This window comes from Ursus americanus, chromosome 4 (assembly GCF_024610735.1).
Source record: "Ursus americanus isolate L20-20 chromosome 4, mUrsAme1.1.p, whole genome shotgun sequence".
Taxonomy (NCBI): domain Eukaryota; kingdom Metazoa; phylum Chordata; class Mammalia; order Carnivora; family Ursidae; genus Ursus; species Ursus americanus.
The window spans coordinates 59213757-59237092 of NC_142130.1; the positions used below are offsets into that span (position 1 = coordinate 59213757).

General features: G+C 37.2%; 1 protein-coding gene across 3 annotated transcripts in view; it reads right to left on the reverse strand.

Annotated features, from left to right (window-relative positions):
• Positions 1–23336, reverse strand: part of NSUN3 (NOP2/Sun RNA methyltransferase 3) — a 301891-nt gene that overhangs the window by 9619 nt on the left and 268936 nt on the right. For all 3 annotated transcript variants that reach the window (XR_015724230.1, XR_006777400.2, XR_015724231.1), the window contains one exon: positions 9233–9291. The gene's annotated coding sequence lies outside the window, so the exon portion shown is untranslated. The remainder of the gene's footprint in view (positions 1–9232; positions 9292–23336) is intronic.

Below are 23336 nucleotides of genomic sequence, written 5' to 3' on the forward strand. Positions count from 1 at the left end.
ACCACATGGCGGGTGCTAAGTCATTGCTGGCAATTACATGCTTCAGTAGAAACTTAGATCCTGCATGCTCAGGAGAGTGTAAACGCTGTCATGAAAATTTAAAAATAGAGACTCAAGCATGTGGGCTCTCAAAAGATCTACATGCAGCTTTCAACAGCAACATTTCAACAGAAGTGAACATGCCCCAAATTAAGCAGTTTTCTCCAAAAAATGTAAAGATTAAATGCGTCCAGGTTAGTATTTTATGGAAATGCCTGCCGAAAAAAGCCATTAATGAAATGACTTTCTGAAATGAAGTGCAGCTGCTGAAAGGACCCCACAAACATACAGAGATAATAGAGCCTTTACCCTCCATTCACACCATCACTCTCCTTCCCTTAGAGAACTCACTGACTGATAGCAATTTCATTCATTTGCTTGGCCTAGAAGTTTGCAGATAGTTATGTTGAGCATATTGAGATCTTTCTGAGAGGAAGTGATATTGAGTAATATTTCTTCCCGACATTACTTTCAGTGTTCTTCAAATGAGCTCGATTTTAAGCATGGTGTGTTTTGTTGCTCAAAGCAGAATGTGGAAGTAAGTCAAGACATCACAAATCCTATACAGAGGTATGCAATTTAAAACTTTGACATTTTCAGAAATGTGTAAGGATTCAAGTCAAATTTAGTTTATTCTAAATCACTCTGCCTAACCCTGGGGAAAATCAAATAGAAGAAGAATTCTTTGACATTAGGGAAGAGAAATAGTTATTGCTATATCTACATGAAGACATACATAGCAAAAATGAAGAAAGGTTAAAAGAGAAAAATGAATCTAACTAAAATAGAACTCCTAAATTGAGCCCTAAATTTTCTTAATATACTTGATCCTAACTAAACAGCTCTTTACTTCCACTCCTTATTTCAACACTCTACTTCATTTTATAAATGGAATACTTTCTTCTAATGTATGTCAATAAACAAAAATTCAATTCTGTTTCCACAAAAACAAAAATAAGATGCCAAATGAGGCTTTATGGGGATGAAATTAAAAAAAGAAACTATTCTCTCAGGATGATTGTGATCTAGTTCCTGGGTGTGAGGAAAGGGTTGTTAACAAGATAACCCTACAAATATCTATATTAATAATCAGGATATAAGTGATGTGAGAGGGTAGAGAATGTTGATGTGATTCAAAGGACTGGTGTCTTCAGTTGGGAGATCAAGGACTGCTTGGTGAAGTAGATGCTTTCTCAAAAGATGCTTGTGTAAGATTTTAGAAAGACTGATAAGAAAATGGAGAAGAATTAGCAGATACTACAACAAAAATATAAAGGTTGGAGAGCATAGGATGTGTTTGGCTGAAGTGTGTGGGTTTGGTTTCCTATTGGGTTCATGTACGGAAGAAGTGGAGGGGTAGCTAATGAAATAGTAGGGAGCCATGTTATGCAGGCACGTGACTAGCAAGTTTGAGGACTTTTTTCCTGACTCAACAATGGAAAATCTTTGCATTACAGTAAATAAATGACAGAACTAATCTTTTTATATGATGGATTTGAGTGAGGAGAAGACTAGTTAGGAAGTTACTATGAAAGAGCTATATTGAGAAGATAGAGGAAGAGAAAGCCAAAAGGGAATCAGATGGATTCATCCTGAGATACTGAGATAGAAACTATTGAACTTGGTAGCAGGCTGGATATAAATTTGGGCACACACATAAGCAGGAAGTGTAGGAGAGGGAATTCAAAACTGGCTTGGGATTTCAACTTTAGATGGCTAAGAAAATAGAATTTTTAAAAATATTTTATTATTTATTTGATAGAGTGAGAGAGAGAGAGAAAGCATAAGTTGGTGGGGGAGAAGCAGAGGGACAGGGAGAAGCAGGCTCCCCACTGAGGGGGGAGCCAAATGCAGGGCTTGATCCCAGGACCCTGGGATCATGACCTGAGCTGAAGGCAGATGCTTAACCTACTGAGCCACTCAGGCACCCCAGAAAATTATTTTTTTCCAAAAAAATAAGTAAAATTGAAAAATAAAATGTATAAATAGAAATTTTGCCATTTTAATTCAAATTTAAGATGGTTTGCCTCATTGTTTTGTTTTACTTTAACAATCTAGGGGTGCCTGGCTGGCTCAGTTGGAAGAGCACAGGACTTTTGATCTTGGAGTGAGTTTGAGCCCCACATTGGGTATAGAGATTACTTAAATAAATAAATAACCTTTAAAAAAATCTAGATAATTACTTCAATGATCTCCTTTCTATATATTAGCATACATGTAGTCTTTTTAAGATAATATGGATGGATTACATTATAAAGCACATAAATTGAAAAACAAGCAATATCATAACAGAAATTATTTCTGTATTGATTGTTTTATTAAAATCATTGCTTTATACTTTTAAATCATAGATATGCAAATAAAACTTTAAAATGTACATACTATTGAATTTGCTTCACTAATGCTGCTTGATTTTTTTTTATTTGAGTATAGTTGACAAACAATGTTACATTAATTTCAGGTGTACAACATAGTGATTCACAAGTTTATACATTATGCTATGTTCAATACAAGTGTAGCTACCATCTGTCCCCATATATCGTTGTTATAATATCATTATATTCCTTATGCTCTTTTATTCCAGTGACTAGTTCATTCTATAACTGAAGGCCTGTATTTCCCTCTCCCCTTCACCCTTTTTTCCCAGCCCCCCATCCCTCCCTTCTGGCAACCATCAGTTTGTTCTCTGTATTTATAGGTCTGATTCTGCTTTTTTGTTTATTTTGGTTTTTTTTAGATTCCACACATGAGTGAAATCATATGATATTTTTCTTTCTCTGACTAATTTTACTTAGACTTATACCTTCCAGGTGCATTCATTCTGTCTCAAATGGCAAAATTTCATTTTTTTTTATGGCTGAGTAATATTACTAAATTTATCTCTCTATCTATCTCTCTATCTATCTACTATCTATCCCATATCTTCCTTATCCACTCATCTATCTGTGGACACTTAGGTTGCTTCTATATCTTAGCTTTTGCAAATAATGCTGGCAATAAACATAGGAGTGTCAATACCTTTTCAAATTAGTGTGTTTATTTTATTTGGGTAAACACCCAATAGTGGAATCATTGGATCATACGGTATTTACATTTTTAATTTTTTGAGGAATCTCCATACTGTTTTCCACAGTGGCTGCACCAATTTACATTCCCACCAACAGTGTATAAGGGTTCCTTTTACTCTACATCTTTGTCAACACTTGTCATTTCTTGTTTTTTATTTTAGCCTAACATCTATAAGGTGGTATCTCCTTGGTGGTGTTTATTTGTTTGTTTGAACTCAAGCAACCCTGAGATTAAGACCTGAAGTGAGATCAAGAGTTGGACACTTAATCAACTGAGCCACCCAAGCACCCCTCATTGTGGTTCCGATTTGCATTTCCCTGATAATTAGTGATGTTGGGAATCTTTCCATGTGTCTGTTGACACCTGTATGTCTTCTATGGAAAATATCTATTCAGGTCCTCTGTCCATTTTTTAATTGGATTCTTGGTTTTTTTTTTGGTAATGAGTTGTAGAAGTTCTTTATATATTTTGGATATTAACCCTATACTGGATATATCATTTGAAATGCCTTCTCCCATCCAGTAGATTGACTTTTTGTTTTGTTGATGATTTCCTCGGCTGTGCAAAAACTTTGTACTTTGATGTACTCCCAATAGTTTGTTTTTGCTTTTCTTTCCCTTGCCTCAGGAGACATGTCAGGAAAATGTTGCAATAGCTGATGTCAGAGAATTTACTAGGATTTATACAGTTTCAAGTCTCATAATTAGGTATTAAATCCACTTTGAGGTTTTTTGTTTTTTGGTGTGTGTGTGTGTGTGTATGTGTGTGTGGTGTTAAAAGTGGTCCAGTTTCATTCTTTTACTTGTACCTATCCAGTTCTTCCAGAACCATTTATTAAACAGACTGTCTTTTCCCCACTACATATTCTTATCTTCTTTGTCATAGATTAATTGAACCTGAAAGTATGGGTTTATTTCTAGGCTCCCTGTTCTGTTCCATTAATTTATATATCTACTTTTGTGCTAGTACCATAATATTTTAATTAATACAGCTTTGTAGTATATCCTGAAATCTGGAATTGTGATACTCCAGCTTTGTTTTTCTTTCTCAAGATTGCTTTGGCTATTTGAGGTCATTTGTGATTCCATACATATTTTAGTGTTATTTGTTTTAGTTCTGTGAAAAAATGTTGTTGGTATTTTAATAGGGATTGCATTGAATCTGTAGATTCCTTTGCATACTATGGACATTTTAGCAATATTAATACTTCCAATGTATGAGCATTCCATATGTTTGCATTATCTTCAATTTCTTTCATCAGTGTTTTATAGTTCTCAGAGTATACGTCTTTCATCTCTTTGGTTAAGTTTGTTTCTAGGTATTTCACTCTTTTTGGTGCAATTAAAACAGTGTAATTTCTCTTCCTGATACTTCATTTTTAGTGTATAGATATGCTGCTGATTTCTGCATATTAATTTTTTATCCTGCAACTTTACCAAATTCATTTATCAGTTCTGGTAAGGTTTTTTGGTGGAGGCTTTAGGATTTTCTCTGTACAGTATCATGTCTGCAAATAGTGATAGTTTAACTTCTTCTTTACCAATATAGATGCCTCTTATTTCTTTTTCTTATTTGATTGCTATGGCTAGGACTTCCAGTACTATGTTGAATAAGGTACTACACTTGCATTAATAAGACCAAAAAAAAAAAAAAAAAAAAAACAACCAGGAACTGAGTTTACATATAAGCAGACTATAGAAGAAACATTCCTTAAAATTTTTTAACCTAAATTTGCTTATATTTCATTTTTAGGAAATATTATATGAGTAAAATTTATAATATAATTTTATATATGGGATATTTGTCACTGAAACAAGAAAATTCACTATATAGGTAATACTGTACATTAATTAATACATTTCAATGGTATGATAAAAGTTAGCTATAATTTGGAAAATCAATCATCTTTTCCTAAAAGGTTTATGCTGTGTTAGGCACCAGGTTGCAACCATGAAAAGGAAACAGGCCCACCCTAAAGGAAGTTATTGACTGAAAGAGTAGAAAAGTCACTCTACTGTAACAGAGTTTGAAATCTAAGGACACGGTGCTATGATGTACAAAAGACAAGAACCTAATGTATGTATGACAGATCAGAGTAAGGAGTAACTGTATCAACTGAAAGAAGTGAGGTGGACATGGAAGTTTCCCAGCAGAGAAGATGTAATGAGAAGACCTGGAGGCAAGGAGCTGGACAGCAGAAAAGGTTGTGGACAGCAGTGGGGAAGAGGGTGGTACAAGTAAAGATAGAAGGATGATGAAAGGATTGTGTACTCTGTTAAAGAGTTTGGGATTCTACCCAGAAGAAAAGAGGTCCTTCAAGTTTTAAGCAGGGAAGTGATATAGTCACATGTGTGCATTATAAAGATTATGTTGGGCACAATGCAGAGAAACAGATCAATTAGATTGAAAAGAGAAACTGGCTTTGAGGATATTACAGAATATGAAAAGAGATACTGGTGTCTTCCAAACACTTAAAAGTGGATATAAATATGATATAGTAGGACTAGCAGAATGTGGTAAATGAATAAATATGGAGATAAGGGAAAGGGAGAAGCCTAACAGCAGATCTAAGAAAACATCATGTCCCTTAAATTGGGTAACCAGGGAGATTGTATTCACTAAGATAGGATCCTGTAGTAAAAAACCAAATCAGGATGTAAGATATGAATTGAACTTTATGTATATTGCACTAAAGATGCCTAAGCCATCCAAATGGAGGCATCCTATAGACAACTGGACACACAGGTTTGGAGCAAAGAAGAAAGATCTGGTCCAGAGACTGATCATCAGCATATATATGGCAATTAAAATAAAGGGAGTAAAGGAGATTGTTCAGGGATACTATTTAAGCTGACAAATGGAGCCTGAATAATACCAACAATTAATGCCAAAAAAAAAAAAATAGTCAGGGATGAAATCAGAAAATGAGAAGAAGTGAAATGTGATGAAAGCCACAAGAACTGTTTTGAAAAATAAATGCATTAATGCTACTGAGTGGTCAAGGAAGAAAAGAACTGAAAACTCTACTGGACTCATTAGCAATAATATTATGAACATCAACACAGCAATAATGTGTCTGTAGATTAATGGGTGCAAGCTAGTTTGCAGTGAATGACAGAAGGTAAATTTCAGAAAGCAATTATAGATAGACAACTCTTTTAGATAAAGCTTCAGAGATATTTAGTATATGTGCTGCCAAACCAAGCACAAGCTTCAGAGATAATTAAAGAGAGACATGGAAGATATATAAGATTATCTTATATTGTCTGGTATGGTTAAATGTTCTTTAGAGATATGAGTACACAATGACTTTGAAGATACAGGATGAAATCAAAACACCCCCAAGATGACATAATTAACTTTAAAGGGGTGGGGGAATTTTTTTTTTCTTATGTAAAGAAGAAAATGATGGATTCAAATTTTTTCTTAGCCCAGTGTATTAGTCTTCTATTGCTATGTAAAAAATCACTACGGACTTAGTAGTTTATGACTATACAACTTTCTCATCTCACAGTTTTCAGGAGTCTGGACACTGGTTAACTGGGGCATCTCAGGGACTAACAGAATGAAATCAAGGTGTCTGTTGGCTGGGGCTGTGTTCTCATCTGAGATTCAAGGTCCTCTTCTAAACCCACTGGTTCTTAGCAGAATCTGGTTCCTTGCAGTTGTGAAACAGGTCCCTGCTCTACTGCTGGCTGTCACCCAGGTGTTGTTCTAACAAGCCACTTGTTGCCCCTTTCATGTTATCTTCTCTATAAGATGGCAATTGCTTCTTCAAGGCCAACAAGAGAACATTTGCTGCTTCAAATCTCTCTAACGTTAGAAAAGCCCAGTCTCTTTTAAAGGCTCACCTGATTAGATCAGGACCACCCAGGATAAGTCCTTGTGAGTAACTCAAAGTCAACTGATTTGCAACCTTAATTCCACCTGAAAATTCCCTTCATCTTTATAATATAATGTAACCTAATCGCAGGAGTGACATCCAATCTGCTCACAGGTCCCATCCATATCCAAAAGGAAGCAATACTACAGAACATGTACTCCAGGAGGGGGATGTCTGAGGGCCTGGATAATATACAACAAGAAAAAGATCACCCTAAATTTAAATATTTTTCTTTTCTTTCTGAAAGAGAGATTTGTTCATACTCACTTAATATGAGGGTACTCATTTCGAAATACATACATATGTACATTGTTTTATATCTATCTTCTATGGAAGTAATTCTCAGTCTTAAAAGAACAAAATCTACAAAAGAACTAAAAATTTACTATTTATTGAAAAAAGCAACACCATTGAAAACTATTGGCAAGTTAGGCTAAGAGTATAATTGCAAAGAGATCTCATTAGTCTATGTAGAGACCTAAATCATGGCCTTCAATAACACTAAAAACAAGATAACAGGAAAATGAAGACAATTATTCCAACTCTTTGATACAGCTCTTCCCACCTGTCTTAATGAAATTATCCTTGGGAACTTCTGCTTTGGGTTAACACTAACTGTTAACCCTCTTTGGTGCAGTACAGACCTAGTGCTTAAGGTAGAATATCTCTCCCCATTCCCTCATAGGTAGGTATATTCATAAGTACCCTTGGTTTTGGACTTTCTCAGCACAGGAAAAGAAGACTCCCGTTGGGGACTCTTTTCCCTTTGAATTCAGAATCTCTTTATGAAATGAGTAGAGACTAACCAGGTGAGAATTAGGCACCTGTTCATAATAGAACCTGATTCTACTCAGTATCAGCCCTCAAAACACTGATAGCACAAATGAATTCCCACTTACTTTATTCTTTCAGTATTGTACAAAATTAAACTGTAATAAAACTCAAATGGAAAAATTGAGAAATGATGAAACAAATGCATCTTTTCTTGCATGTAATGTGTCCTGGAAATCATAACACCTGCCAAACAACAACAACAAAACATAACACAGTATCTCCCTCAGCAAATTAGTAAGATAATTTGATTCTAGGACTGTTCAAATACAGTGAAATACAGTGCCATTATCAATCTGATGTCTTCAGGGGTATGGAAAGAGGATGAGGGTGGAAATGCAAGTATGTACAATTAAGATATATTTGCCACTCATGATCTATGAAAATAATGTAGGATAGATAAGAGAAAGGATAAAAATAGTACTTCCCACTAGTTATTAAATCCCCATGCTGTTATAGTCATTATGGTGGATACTTTATTTTAATTTTTTATTTAAATTCAATTTAGTTAACATATAGTGTATTATTAGTTTCAGGGGTAGAATTTAGTGATTCATCAGTTGCGTATAACACTAGAGTTCATTCCATCAAGTGCCCTCCTTAATGCCCATTACCCAGTTACCCCATGCCCCACCCACCTCCCCTCAAGCCACCCTCCATTTTTTCCCTACAGTTAAGAGTCTCTAATGGTTTTCCTCCCTCTCTGTTTATATCTTATTTTATTTTTCCTTCCCTTCCCCTGTGTTCATTTGTTTTGTTTCTTAAATTCCACATATGAGTGAAATCATACGGTATTTGTCTTTCTCTGATGGACTTATTTCATTTAGCATAATACCCTCCAGTTTAAGGTGGATACTTTAAAAACATTATCACAGACCTTCACAATGACCTGGCAAGGTAGGTATTTGTCTCAATTTTTACACTTTTACAAGAGGGAGAGACAAATTAAGAAACTTATCCAGGAACACAGAAGGAGTGAGAAGCTGTAATGCGTCCCCAAGTTTAGCTGACTTCAAGGCCTGTGCAATTTCTCATATATCACATCACCTCGGGTTGGAAGGAGCGCTAGTGAGGAGCCTGATGTCATATGTCTCCAGAGCACTGGAGTAGCACATGCTAAAATAACTTCAGACTCTTCTGGCTGCTCAGTGACCTTGTTTTTTAAAAAAAAAATCACAAAACATAAATTTAATATGCCCTATTGCCCTGCATGTGATGAGATTATGTCCTATAAACTGGTTTATTTTCATAATAAAATTTTTAATAAGACAGATTTTTTAAAATAGATATACTTTATCCATAAAACATTTTTATATCAGAGATTTCATAGCTGATTAAATTCTTGGATTTGGTCATTTTTTTTTTAAAGACCCCAGCTAAATGATGCTCTAAATATATAAGGCACAATACCTTAGTTTCCCAGGCTTCTTCCTATGGTTTCGCTTGTACAAATCTGTACCATTTTCATTCTGACAAAAAAAAAAAAAAAAGAAATCATTATATGAGGGAAAAAGAGACACGTTATATCAGTAACGTACATGTGAGTATTGGGAACAATTCTATAGCTTTTGTGTTATTATAGAGTGATATAATTGCTGTTTCCTCTAGTGTTTCTCTCCTTCCCCTTTGAGAAGCCAACATAAGAGACTTCTGCCTGCATGTCCAGAGCCAGAAACTCATTATGATTGCAGCCCTGCAAGGCAGTGCTGGGAACCAAACTGTGAAATTGTGATTCCTCGAGTGGAGTGTGGGAAGCCCTATGTACTGCTAGTTTTCTAATGGATTGAACCACACAATCACAGCAAACAGAAAACCCCAAAGGCTGATTTTGTGTGTGCGTTTATTTTAGAGGTGTTCAAGAGAAAACTAATCAGAGAGGGAAATTTATTAAAACAAATGTTTCCTTGGCTAAGAGATGTCTGCTCTAATATTTGCTTTTCATTGATGTTTGACATGCATCTTGACTCTCCTTTTAAATTTTTATTTTTCTAAAGAATTCCTTACAACAGAGAATATGAGGAAAGAAAAATTGGTGGAATTTGTCAGCTGAACTTTGCAAAATTTTATAATAAATCTGATCTTTGGTTGCTCCTCCTCTTGGATAGACTTGGAAATCAAATGGCCAAAATAATCAGCCCTCCTGTCTACTTAATTTTCCTGCAGAAATTATGTAAGAAAATAAGATAAATAGTTTCAAACCAAGACAGCATCATTCCTTCTATTGAGCCTGCATATTTACAAAGGGAACCGTGGAACTCAAGAACTACTTGATGTAAGCTGCAACTTGGATGCGTTAGTAGATGAAACTTCAACTTGCAACTTCAAAGAAATGTATCTGAAGCTATGACTGCCTAACATAAATAAATTCATATAAATTGGCTCCTACCTATTGTTTTATATTTATTCTTACAACAAAGAGGGCAAACTTGCATGTAACAGGACTCTAAAGTGAGCAATAGGTCCTTAATTTTAAGTCAGACAATGTTATTTTAATTCGGTAAGGGCCATAAGATGTTAAAAAGATAAGCGTAACTCAAAGGAACAAACTTTAAATGCTCATATGCATTTAAGTGTGAAGAGTAACCAAAAGAGAGCTGCCACATATCTGAATCATTTCAGTCATTCCTTCCTAATTCTATCTCCCCTCTCTCTGCCATGCATCTCTCCAGGTCAGATTCTCCATAAATATTCTTCCTCCCTTTTCTTATTCTTTGATCTTTTAGGCTCTAGAACAGGGATTAGAAAGTTACCAGTGGTTGTTTGCTAGGTCATAGGCCAATATAAAGAAGGTAGTTTGAGAAGTAAAATTGGAGTAAAAGGATATAACAGGTAAAATAAGAGCTAATATTATTCATCACTGAAAAACAAATTTTAAAACACCATTAAATCAGTGGAGATCATTGCAAAAACAGAGAACAGAATAATAATTTGGGTTACACTTATACACATATATGCACACAAATATCTATTATATATTTATGTATTATAAGTGTTACATCATAAATGTAAAGAGAGAAGAAATGCTGATAAAGAAGCTATGTGAAAAGATTGGCAGACAACATTATATAAATATATATTTATAATGATAATAAAAATGATTTTATAAGAAGGGAAACAGATCCATGCAAATGTTTTCAGCAAATTTTATATATTTTAAAAAAACAATATCTGTACTGTATAAAAAAGGCTTATGCAAACTCATATGAAAAATAACACTAAAATGTAAAAAAGGATATGAACAACTTAATTAACATTAGTAAAGTAAAATATCTATATAAAAATCTTCAATTCTCAGGGTGCCTGAGTGGCTCAGTCAGTTAAGCATCTACCTTTGGCTCAGGTCATGATTCCAGGATCCTGGGATGGAGCCCTGCATTGGACTCCCTGCTCAACAGGGAGCCTGCTTCTCCCTCTCCCTCTGCCTCTCCCCACCCTTGCACTCTATCTTTCATGCTCTCCCTCTCAAATAAACACACAGAATCTTTAAAAACAAAAATGTTCAATTCCGCTAGTTACCAAAAGAACACAATGAAATAAGAGTAATGTACCTTTCTAAATCAATAAAATGAGGAAATTTGGTAATCAAGCAGGTGCTCTCATACATAACTTATAAAAGATAATAAATTGTCAGATTCCTTCTGGAAAACTGATTTTTCAAGGTATTCCAAGACATATAAAATAATTGTACCTTTTAACCCAATTATCTTTTGATGAGAAGATAAAAGAGGGAAAATAGGAAGGGAAAAAATGAGAAAAAGTTAATATGCATGAAAATATTCATTATAATAAATATAAAGCCATTAAAATTGTGAGGATTGTGCAACATGAAAAATGCTTATTTATAACACTAAATGAAAAATAAATAACTGCATCTGTCTACTAAATATAAAAATCATGCCTAGATAAGAACTACATAGGGAAAAAAAAGAATATTTAAAAGTTTGATTGGTTAAATCTTTGTAAGCCGTTTTAATGCATTGTGTTTTAATCCAATCAATACTACAATTTTATTTATTTAGCAAAAATAATTTATTCAAAGCAAATATTCCTGGCAAGGAGTAACAAAACCCTAGTGGTCCCCATTTTCTATCCTCTCATTTTCCATAAAAATGGGCACAAGGCCACCTGAATAAAGGCAGCATGTCCCAGTGTCCTTTGTAGCCAGGTGTTGGGGACATATCTAAGTCCTGGCCAGTGTGCCATGAGTCAGAATGCTATGTGGCAGCTTCCTTAATCCTACCTTAACAGATAGCTGTCACATGGCCTTTCCTAGCTTCTATGTTCCTTCATCCTGCTAGTAGGTTATAGAAGCCAACTTGGACAAAGGCCACAGTGTAGAATTGACAAAGCAGTTTGAACTGGAAGGAGTCTGAATCCTTCAAGACAATGTAAGAGCAGAGTCATACTCTCAGCCCTGGTTTGCCTATCTCTGGCCTTTCTCTATGTGAAGGAAAGTGAGCAAGAAACTATCTTGTATAAACTACTGTTAGTTTTCACTTTTCTGTTACTAAAAGCAAAATCTCAACTTACTAAATGTAAAGAGGTCAGCCCAAAAACCACCAAGTTGCAATATTTAAATTATAATCAGTTGAAAATAACTGAGAGCAAAGTAGGGACAACAATATGGGGGCAGTATGACACCAAGATTGCCAAAGTTGATCCCAGGGCGTTCACATTAGTTGGCAAGATCTAGGCCTTCTATGTCAGGCATTCTCAGCTAAGGTAATGAAAAGTTGTTTTTCAGGGACAAAAGAAAAAAAGTTAGTATACAATGGTTTGTGGCTCTCCAATGTGCCACAGTACATAAAGGAACATATAATATTTCTACGGTATTAACATTTCATGTGATGGGGGGAACAAAGAGTCTAAAAAAAGCTCTGAGTGGGGGTGAGGTGGGGGGCAGTGATCATGGAAGAAAAAAGAAAAGGACTGAGGAACATTGCTGAATGTGAATGTCCTCCCCTGCCTGTTCTATTAAGCAGATCCTACTATTATTTTGGATTCCATAGCTTCCTCAGTTAACAACTTGTCATATTGTTTGATTCATGATTATTTATCTTTCTCTCTCCTCACTAGATTTTAAGAAGATTTTAAGAAGTTTATGATTTGGGGGGCACCTGGGTGGCTCAGTCGGTTAAGCATCTGCCTTCGGCTCCGGTCATGATCCCAGGGTCCTGGGATGGAGCCCCACTTCGGGCTCTCTGCTCAGCGGGGAGTGTGCTTCTCCCTCTCCCTCTGTCCCTCTCCCTGCTTGTGCTCTCTCTCTCTCTCAAATAAATAAATAAAATCTTTTTTTAAAAAGGTTATGATTTTCATTTCTGCATTTATAACACATTGCTTGGCACATAACAACAGCATAAAAAAATGTGAATGGCTGAATGAGCACACCAGGGGCATTTTTCCTATAAGTCTAATGCTCCAGCAATTCTCACTTAACAACAGACACAACTTGCCCTCTGCTTGAGTGGTGACAAGTTAAGACAACCTCTGAGAACACACAGCATTTCTCAAATAATATGTTGAATAAGTTGGTAAAAGAACCCAGTTCAGCCACGGAAGCACTCCCATTCCTACTTATTTTTACCAATTTAGGTTTTCCTGTGTGTGTTTTTTTTAAGGTTTAATCTTCTTTATATTCATTACTACATAGCATTTTCTCTTTTAATCTCAAACATCAAGTTGATTTGAAATCTGCTGTTATTTTAACAATAGGGCAGAGTTTGATATTTGGAATTCATACAAACATTTCTGAAAAGGCCACAGCTAAATAGAATCTAAGCTTTTCCAGTTTACAGGAAATATCACAAACATTAATTATGAACTCAAGTCTTTTTCCTAGTGGCTTATTCTACCAGTGTGACTCAACCATGCAGAATAATTCCACTTAAAAATAGTTACTGAACACCTCGTGCATGTGAAGTGTTGTGCAAGGCCTACGGGGGATAGAAAGCAAAATAAAGCATAGCCCGTCTTCAAAATTCTTACATTCGATTTGAGAAACTGTCACGTGAAGTAATATAGTGTTAAGTGTTATGCATAATATAAGCGTTATGCACAATATACATACAGATGTTTGAGAATTTGAAAGAACATATAAAACTCATGCAAATAAAATTTCATGGATAGGTTGGCTTTTGGGATGTGCTTTGCAGTTGGAATAGGATTATAATAGAGGAGTTGGGGAGACAAGACATTGAAGACAGTGAACAGCACAGAACCAAAAAAGAAAAAAAAACAATACTTTTCAAGAAGAGAGCAAAACTACATTTGATTTATATGCACGTTAAAATTGAGAAGCAAATTTAGGCACCTGTAGTTAAGTGAAAGAAAAGAACAATTAGCAAAGTAGTGTGGAGCTATTTCCTAAAGAAATTATTATGCTTTGACAAAAATCCACCATTAGCCAGTGGGGACCATAGGCAGCCTCTAAGCATGTGAACCTTTAAGCACGTTTGTAGAGTAATGTACAAAGACTTTCAGAAGTAAGGAAACCAACAGTTCCTTCTGGCAATGGTCTGGAAAGATTTAATAAAAGAGATGAATTAAGATTGTAGGAAAGAAATGCAAAAATGAGGATGGATGAGAAAACTTTTCAAAGGAAAATGTGCAATTCTTGACAATTTTTTGAATTTCAAAGGTAAGGGAATAATAATATATGACAAGAAAAAATTATTCCTAGGCTTTGAGCCAGAGGAACTGGGAGAAAGATGTGTCATTAACAGGAAAAGGAAAATAAGGAGGGCAGGTTGGTTCAGGATGTTGAGGAGATAATGAGTTTTCAAGCTGGGACATATTAAATTTGATATACAAGGAAATGATTGCTAATTTTAAGAGATAGGAGAAAGAGACAGAGCAAAAGTTCTCACAGGATATGTGGGGAAAACCAGACTAGCTACCAAAACAAGGAAAATCGCCTTTCCAATAAAGAATCAGTCAGCACGGCAAGGCTGCCAAGGGGTCAGGAAAAAGGATGCTACTTGATTACAACAGAAATCAACTTGGATAATCAAACACTCATTACAATTGTAACTAAAGCTCTCTTACAACATGGTATCATCTGCTTTTCCCAGTATTGCTAAAGTACCTGAAGTATTGGTAATGCAAAGCAAACATGAATGTATTGTGGTACAAATATCAGTGCAACAGTATCAACATGTTTCAACTTATTTGGTATTGTATCTGGGACAAAAATATCAGTTATACAAATAGTAATATGTATTTTCTGTACATAACTTTAGAAAAGATCAATATTGGTAACTCAGTCTCTTTGAAGCCATTAACAAACCAGGGAGAGTTCTATTCATTGTTGTTACATGCGTAACAATGTAAAGTAACCTACATCCTGAATAGAGCTATAAAAAAAAAAAATCAGCTGTGAACTTGCTTTGAGAACGTTGGAAAGTCATAATTTCTCTGGTCTCACTTCTTTTTTCTGTTATATACTGGAGGGACTGAAGAAATGTCTAAGGTATCCTACTGATTTGATGTATATTCAATATATTCCTGAAATATCTTTTAACTAATTAAGGGAGTGAAAGCAGCAAGATGAAGAACAATATGCTGAATTATAGGTCTCACATAAATAGCAAAAAGGGTGCATTGGCTCAAGATACTTTATTGGAGAGAGGCTCCAGATATGTGATAAGAGGCAGGAAATACAACCATGGACATTCAGCCATGCTCTTTTGCCCCAGGGAATGACAGATTGGAAGAGCAACATTGTTCTCAAAACAGTGTTATTTTAAGAAAAATGTTAAGCAAAAACTGAAATCTAGTGGGGAATATCCTGCAAATGTTAACACGAGTTTATCAGAGCTCTGCCACTGTTAAAGATTAACACAATTATTTTTAAAAATAGATGCACACACCCAGGTCCTTCAAGGAGAGTCTCTCATTCCAAAGAGGCTGGGCTAGTTCACTACTCAGGTACTCAGAAGTCACTTGAATGTCTGCCAGAAAAAATGGATGTTTGTCTAATCCCAGCACTACCACAAGCATAGAAGACCTCAGTATCAGGGCCTGCCTTTTACAAATCTCTCGTCCTACAGCAGGTTGCAAAACTCACTTTGAGCATATGTCAAAGATGGTTTCAAGGGAAAAATTTACCATCTATTCTCAACTATATTCAGTAATATACAGAAAAACATTAAACCAAAGCTTTTTCCTTAGCTTCTTAATTCTTTTTATTATTATTATTATGTTATGTTAGTCTTAATTCTTAATAGCAGAAGCAGATAAAACAACTAATTGGACTAGTTCATCGGAATAAATAAATGAATGCATTGCTGGTTAACCTCATACCTATTGTTAAATACAGTACTTGTTTCACTTATAGAAAAATTTGAAATAGCTGATTGGCCTTACTGACTTTTCAACCATTTGGTCAGCCAGTGGTACAGCTCATATAAGAAAGAAATATAAATGCCTTATTCTTTCCCTTTATATACCATTTCTCAAGGTAAGTTTTGATCCCTTACACTTCTAAAAATATAAATCTGTTAGGGAGAAGCTAGATATGAGCAGTGGAAGAAACACCCAGATGCAGAGTCCCAAGTCCTTGAAGGGGAATAACAGAGACTGGAGCTGATGGAAAGGATGGTGATAAAAAAATAAAAATAAAAAATAATTTAAAAATCTACATATTATAAGCTGGAGGGCTCAACATCCTGACCTTGTAACTTCCAAGACCTTAGGCCTGATAGATTAAGAGCCACAGGTGCAGAACATGTGTTCTCCTCTTCCACCTCTGCTCCAGGGTAAGCCCTAGACTCATTATAATACATGTGCATTGCTGGAAGAGTCCTGCCCATAGAGAAAGGCTGCCATGAAGATGGTAGGTAGAAACCTTGTAGGGTCAAGGCCTCCCCCTCTCAACCTGTGGGAGGAGTTCCCCAAATGATTGGAAGCCTACTCCAATAGATACCATCCCAACTATAGTCGAGGTACTCCCCAACCGGAGAGACCCAATCATATCCAATCCCAAAACAATCTACAGGCCCATCTTATGGAACCTGCCCACTCTCCCACTTTGGCAGTGTACTTTCACTTTAATAAACTACTGTGTGCTTGCTACTTTCCTTCTGGCTGTCTTTATTGGAACATATATCCCCAGGTATATCCTCTCATGGGGAATCCAAGTACTCCATTCATACAAAGCAGACTCTCTCTCACGCTAACAAACCTATGCATTTAAACATATTGATTTCAATACATGTATTTCTTATGTTTATTGGAGTTCAAATTGTCCTATAGAGTTGATCCTTGAAAAACATGTGGATTAGAGTGCTGACCCCCAGCACAGTCAAAAATCTGCATATAAATTGGACTCCTCCAAAACATAACTACTAATAGCCTGTTGCTGTTGACAAGAAGCCTCACCAATAACATAAATAGTTGATTAACACACATTTTGTATGTTATAGGTTATATACTATAGTCTTACAATAAAGTAAGCTAGAGAAAACAATCTTATTAAGAAAATCATGAGGAAGATAAAAATGCATTTATATTACTGTACTGTGAAAAATCCAGGTATGAGTGTACCATTTAAACCTGTGTTGTTCAAGGGTCAACTGTATTAGCCAGTGGGAAACTCTTTCAGTTAATGCTTAATTCCTTTTGACAGGATCATAAAAAGTCTCTGATAGCTCCCTTGTTAGCCAGCACAACAGATTTAACAAACCCATCTTGTATATTTCTCTATTTCTCTTGAAAGTTATGATATTTCAACACATAGTTTGATTACCAGAAATATGCACTGATGCTGACAATGTTGTCATTGTTCCCAGGCCTTTCCAGTGGAGAAAACACATATAATACACACACATACACTTACCTCTTTAAACTTATTTGACATAGCATGTTATAACTTTGATCTGCTTTACAGGAATATCATTTCAGCATGCTTTTATTCTCATTCTTTGTATTTTGATATTTTTTAATGGGATTTACCCGCAACACTTTTTTCTTATTCATTTTTATGTGAAATTATTTTCCTGAACTTTTAGAACGGACCTTAGTTCAAATGGTATTTTCTAACTTCAGAGAGCTCCTTCTTCCAGCATTTGCAGGTAGTGTTAAAAATATATATATGGGAGAGGAGTTAAGATGGCGGAGGAGTAGGAGACACCTTTTTCAGCCGGTCCCCTGAGTCGAGCTGGATAGGTACCAGACCAGCTTAAACAACCACGGAAGCAGCCTGAGACACAGGAAGATACAGCTGGATCTCTACAAATGAACATCTCCAGTGCTGAGTATTGAGGTACAAAGCGGGGAGCCATGAAACCGCGCACAGATATCGGAAGATAAACGGAAGGGGGAGGGAGCCGCCACATTCGGGTGCCAGGAAGCGGTAGCCACCTGCAGGGGGGGGGGGGGGGGGGGAGCGGGCGTACTCATGGATGGCACCCACGAGACAGCGGACTGAGACCGTGAGCCAGGAGCACGCACCACCAGGCATCTCACAGAACTCCGGAATCCCGGTGCGTTCACTGGAACCAGACTGAGACCGGAAGCTCTGGGAGCGCACGGGGGACGGCTGGCGGCTGGCAGCATTAGAAACACAAAGGACAGAGACGCGCCGGCCCTGGAAGTGAGGGCTGGGACGCCGGGTGTGGGGCGCACATCCCGGGACGCTTCAGGGTTGAGCAGCACCAACAGTAACAGAGTTAAAGTGGCCAGAACATCAGCGGAGAATGGGCCGCAATCCCTCTGTTCTGTGACAGAGGCTGAAATTCGGCCGCTGCTGCTCTGACTCTCAGAAGAGGCACAGCAAACCGCCAGGGGAAGCCGCCAGAGAACAAAAGCCTGGAAATACCGGCTCACAGCGTGCCCATCCCCATCCCCCCTCGCAGGGGACACGGAGACTCTACCCAAACAGGGCTGCCTGAGTATCGGCGCAGCAGGCCCCTCCCCCAGAACACAGAAGGCAGGCTGAAAAATCAAGAAGCCCACAACCCGGGGCGCCTGGGTGGCGCAGTCATTGAGCACCTGTCTTCCGCTTAGGGCGTGATCCCGGCATTCCGGAAAGGAGTCCCTCATTGGGCTCCTCCGCTGGGAGCCTGCTTCTTCCTCTCCCACTCCCCTGCTTGTGTTCCCTCTCTCCCTGGTTGGCTCTCTGCCACATAAATAAATAAATAAATAAATAAATAAATAAATAAATAAATAAATAAATAAAATCTTTAAAGAAGAAGCCCACACCCCTAAGATCCCTATAAAACAAGGGGCACGGCCTGGGACCCAGTCAATAATTTGGGTTCTGGACAACCCCGCAACCTCTCCTCATCAGAATGACAAGAAGGAGAAGCCCCCCCCAGCAAAGAAAAGACAGTGAGTCTGTGGCCTCTGCCACAGAAATAATGGATATAGATGTAACCAAATTATCAGAAATGGAATTCAGAGTAACAATGGTCAAAATGATGAGTAGAATTGAAAAAAGTATTAACGAAAAGGTTACTGAGAATATAGAATCCCTAAGGACAGAAATGAGAGCGAATCTGACAGAAATTAAAAATTCTATGAGCCAAACGCAGGCAAAACTAGAGGCTCTGACAGCCAGGGTCACCGAAGCAGAGGAATGGGTTAGTGAATTGGAGGATGGGTTAATAGAGGAAAAAATGAAAATAGAAGCTGGTCTTAAAAAAATCCACGCCCACGAATGTAGGTTACGGGAGATTACTGACTCAATGAAACGATCCAATGTCAGAATCATCAGCATCCCCGAGGGGGCGGAGAAAAACAGAGGTCTAGAAGAGATATCTGAACAAATTGTAGCTGAAAACTTCTCTAATCTAGCGAGGGAAACAAACATTCGTGTCCAAGAGGCAGAGAGGACCCCTCCGAAGCTCAACCATGACAAACCTACGCCACGTCACGTCATAGTGCATTTCGCAAATATTAGATGCAAGGATACAGTATTGAAAGCGGCCAGGGCAAAGAAATTTCTCACGTACCAAGGCAAAGGCATCAGAATCACGTCAGACCTGTCTACACAGACCTGGAATGAGAGAAAGGGTTGGGGGAGCATTTTTAAAGCCCTTTCAGAGAAAAACATGCAGCCAAGGATCCTTTATCCAGCAAGGCTGTCATTCAGAATTGATGGAAAAATAAAGACATTTCAGAATCGACAGTCACTAGCCAACTTCGTAACCACGAAACCAGCCCTACAGGAGGTATTACGGGGGGTTCTATAAAAGTAAAAAAGCCCCAAGAGTGATACAAAACAGAAAGTCACAGCCAATACAAACAAAGACTTTACTGACAACATGGCAGAATTAAAAGCATATCTCTCAGTACTCAGTCTTAACATTAATGGTTTAAATTCTTGCTTTAAACGCCACAGGGTTGCAGATTGGATAAAAAGAAATGACCCATCCATTTGCTGTCTGCAAGAGACTCATTTCGAACCCAAAGATGCATTCAGACTGAGAGTAAGGGGATGGAGTACCATCTTTCACGCAAATGGACCTCAAAAGAAAGCTGGGGTAGCAATCCTCATATCAGATAGATTGGATTTTAAACTAGAGACTATAGTTAGAGACGCAGAACGGCACTATATTATTCTTAAGGGAAGTATTCAACAAGTGGATATGACAATTATAAATATATATGCCCCCAACAGGGGAGCAGCAAGATACACAAGCCAACTCTTAACCAGAATAGACATATAGATAAAAATACATTAATATTAGGGCACCTCAACACTCCACTATTAGAAATAGACAGAACACCCTGGCAAAAACTAAGCAAAGAATCAAAGGTTTTGAATGCCATACTCGACGAGTTGGACCTCATAGATATATATAGACCACTACACCCCAGAACCAAAGAATACTCATTCTATTCTAATGCCCATGGAACATTCTCAAGAATAGACTATGTTCTGGGACACGAAACAGGTCTCAACCGATACCAAAAGATTGAAATTATCCCCTGCATATTCTCAGACCACAACGCTCTGAAATTGGAACTCAACCACAAGGAAAAATTTGGAAGAAACTCAAACACTTGGAGACTAAGAACCATTCTGCTCAGGAATGACTCGATAAACCAGGAAATAAAAAATCAACTTGAACAATTTATGGACACCAACGAGAATGAAAACAAAATGGTCCAAAACCTATGGGATACTGCAAAAGCAGTCCTAAGGGGGAAATACATAGCCATCCAAGCCCCACTCAAAAGAATAGAAAAATCTAAAATGCAGTTTTTATATTCTCACCTCAAGAAGCTGGAACAGCAACAGAGGGACAGGCCTAATCCACTCACAAGGAAGCAGTTGACCAAGATGAGAGCAGAAATCAATGAATTAGAAACCAGAAGTACAGTAGAGCAAATCAACAGGACTAGAAGCTGGTTCTTTGAGAGAATCAATAAAATTGACAGACCACTGGCAAGACTTATCCAAGAGAAAAGAGAAAGGACCCAAATTATTAAAATTATGAATGAAAAAGGAGAGGTCATGACCAACACCAATGAAATTGGAAGGATTATTAGAAACTATTATCAACAGCTATATGCCAAAAAACTAAGCAATCTGGAAGAGATGGAGGCCTTCCTGGAAACCTATAAACTACCAAGACTGAAACAGGAAGAAACTGATTTCTTAAACAGGCCAATTAATTATGAAGAGATTGAGTCAGTGATAAACAACCTTCCAAATAACAAAACTTCAGGTCCGAACGGTTTTCCTGGGGAATTCTACCAAAACATTCAAAGAAGAAATAATACCTATTCTCCTAAAGCTATTTCAAAAAATAGAAACAGAAGGAAAGCTACCAAACTCATTCTATGAGGCCAATATTACCTTGATCCCCAAACCAGGCAAAGACCCCCTCAAAAAGGAGAATTACAGACCAATTTCCCTAATGAATATGGACGCCAAAATCCTCAACAAGATCCTTGCTAATAGAATCCAACAGTACATTAAAAGGATTATCCATCATGACCAAGTGGGATCCATACCTGGGATGCAAGCGTAGTTCAACATTCGTAAATCAATGAGCGTGATACATCATATCAACAGGAAAAGACTCAGGAACCATACGATCCTCTCAATTGATGCAGAAAAAGCATTTGACAAAATACAGCATCCTTTCCTGATTAAAACCCTTCAGAGTGTAGGAATAGAGGGTACATTTCTCAATCTCATAAAAGCCATCTATGACAAGCCTATAGCAAATATTATTCTCAATGTGGAAAAGCTGGAAGCCTTTCCCTTAAGATCAGGAACTCGACAAGGATGCCCACTCTCGCCACTATTATTCAACATAGTACTAGAAGTCCTTGCAACAGCAATCAGACAACAAAAAGGGATCAGAGGTATCCAAATCGGCAGAGAAGAAGTCAAAATGTCTCTCTTCACAGATGACATGATACTATATATGGAAAACCCAAAAGAAGCCACTCCCAAACTATTAGAAGTTATAGAGCAATTCAGTAATGTGGCGGGATACAAAATCAATACTCAGAAATCAGCTGCATTTCTATACATGAATAACGAGACCGAAGAAAGAGAAATTAGGGAATCCATCCCATTTACAATAGCACCAAAAACCATACGTTACCTTGGAATTAACTTAACCAGAGACGTAAAGGACCTATATTCTAGAAACTATAAATCACTCTTGAAAGACATTGAGGAAGACATAAAAGGATGGAAAAATATTCCATGCTCATGGATTGGAAGAATTAACATAGTTAAAATGTCCATGCTACCCAGAGCAATCTACACTTTCAATGCTATCCCGATCAAAATACCGAGGACATTTTTCAAAGAACTGGAACAAATAGTCCTTAAATTTGTATGGAAACAGAAAAGGCCCCGAATCTCCAAGAACTGTTGAAAAGGAAAAACAAAGCTGGGGGCATCACAATGCCGGATTTCGAGCTGTACTACAAAGCTGTGATCACAAAGACAGCATGGTACTGGCACAAAAACAGACACATAGACCAATGGAACAGAATAGAGAACCCAGAAATGGACCCTCAGCTCTTTGGGCAACTAATCTTTGATAAAGCAGGAAAAAACATCCGTTGGGAAAAAGACAGTCTCTTCAATAAATGGTGCTGGGAAAATTGGACAGCTACATGCAAAAGAATGAAACTTGACCACTCTCTCACACCATACACAAAAATAAACTCCAAATGGATGAAAGACCTCGATGTGAGACAGGAATCCATCAAAATTCTAGAGGAGAACATAGGCAGCAACCTCTACGATATCGGCCAAAGCAACCTTTTTCATGACACATCCCCAAAGGCAAGAGAAACAAAAGATAAAATGAACTTATGGGACTTCATCAAGATTAAAAGCTTCTGCATAGCCAAGGAAACAGTCAAAAAAACTAAAGAGGCAGCCCACGGAATGGGAGAATATATTTGCAAATGACAGTACAGATAAAGGACTGGGATCCAAGATCTACAAAGAACTTCTCAAACTCAATACACGAGAAACAAATAATCAAATCAAAAAATGGGCAGAAGATATGAACAGACACTTTTCCAATGAAGACAC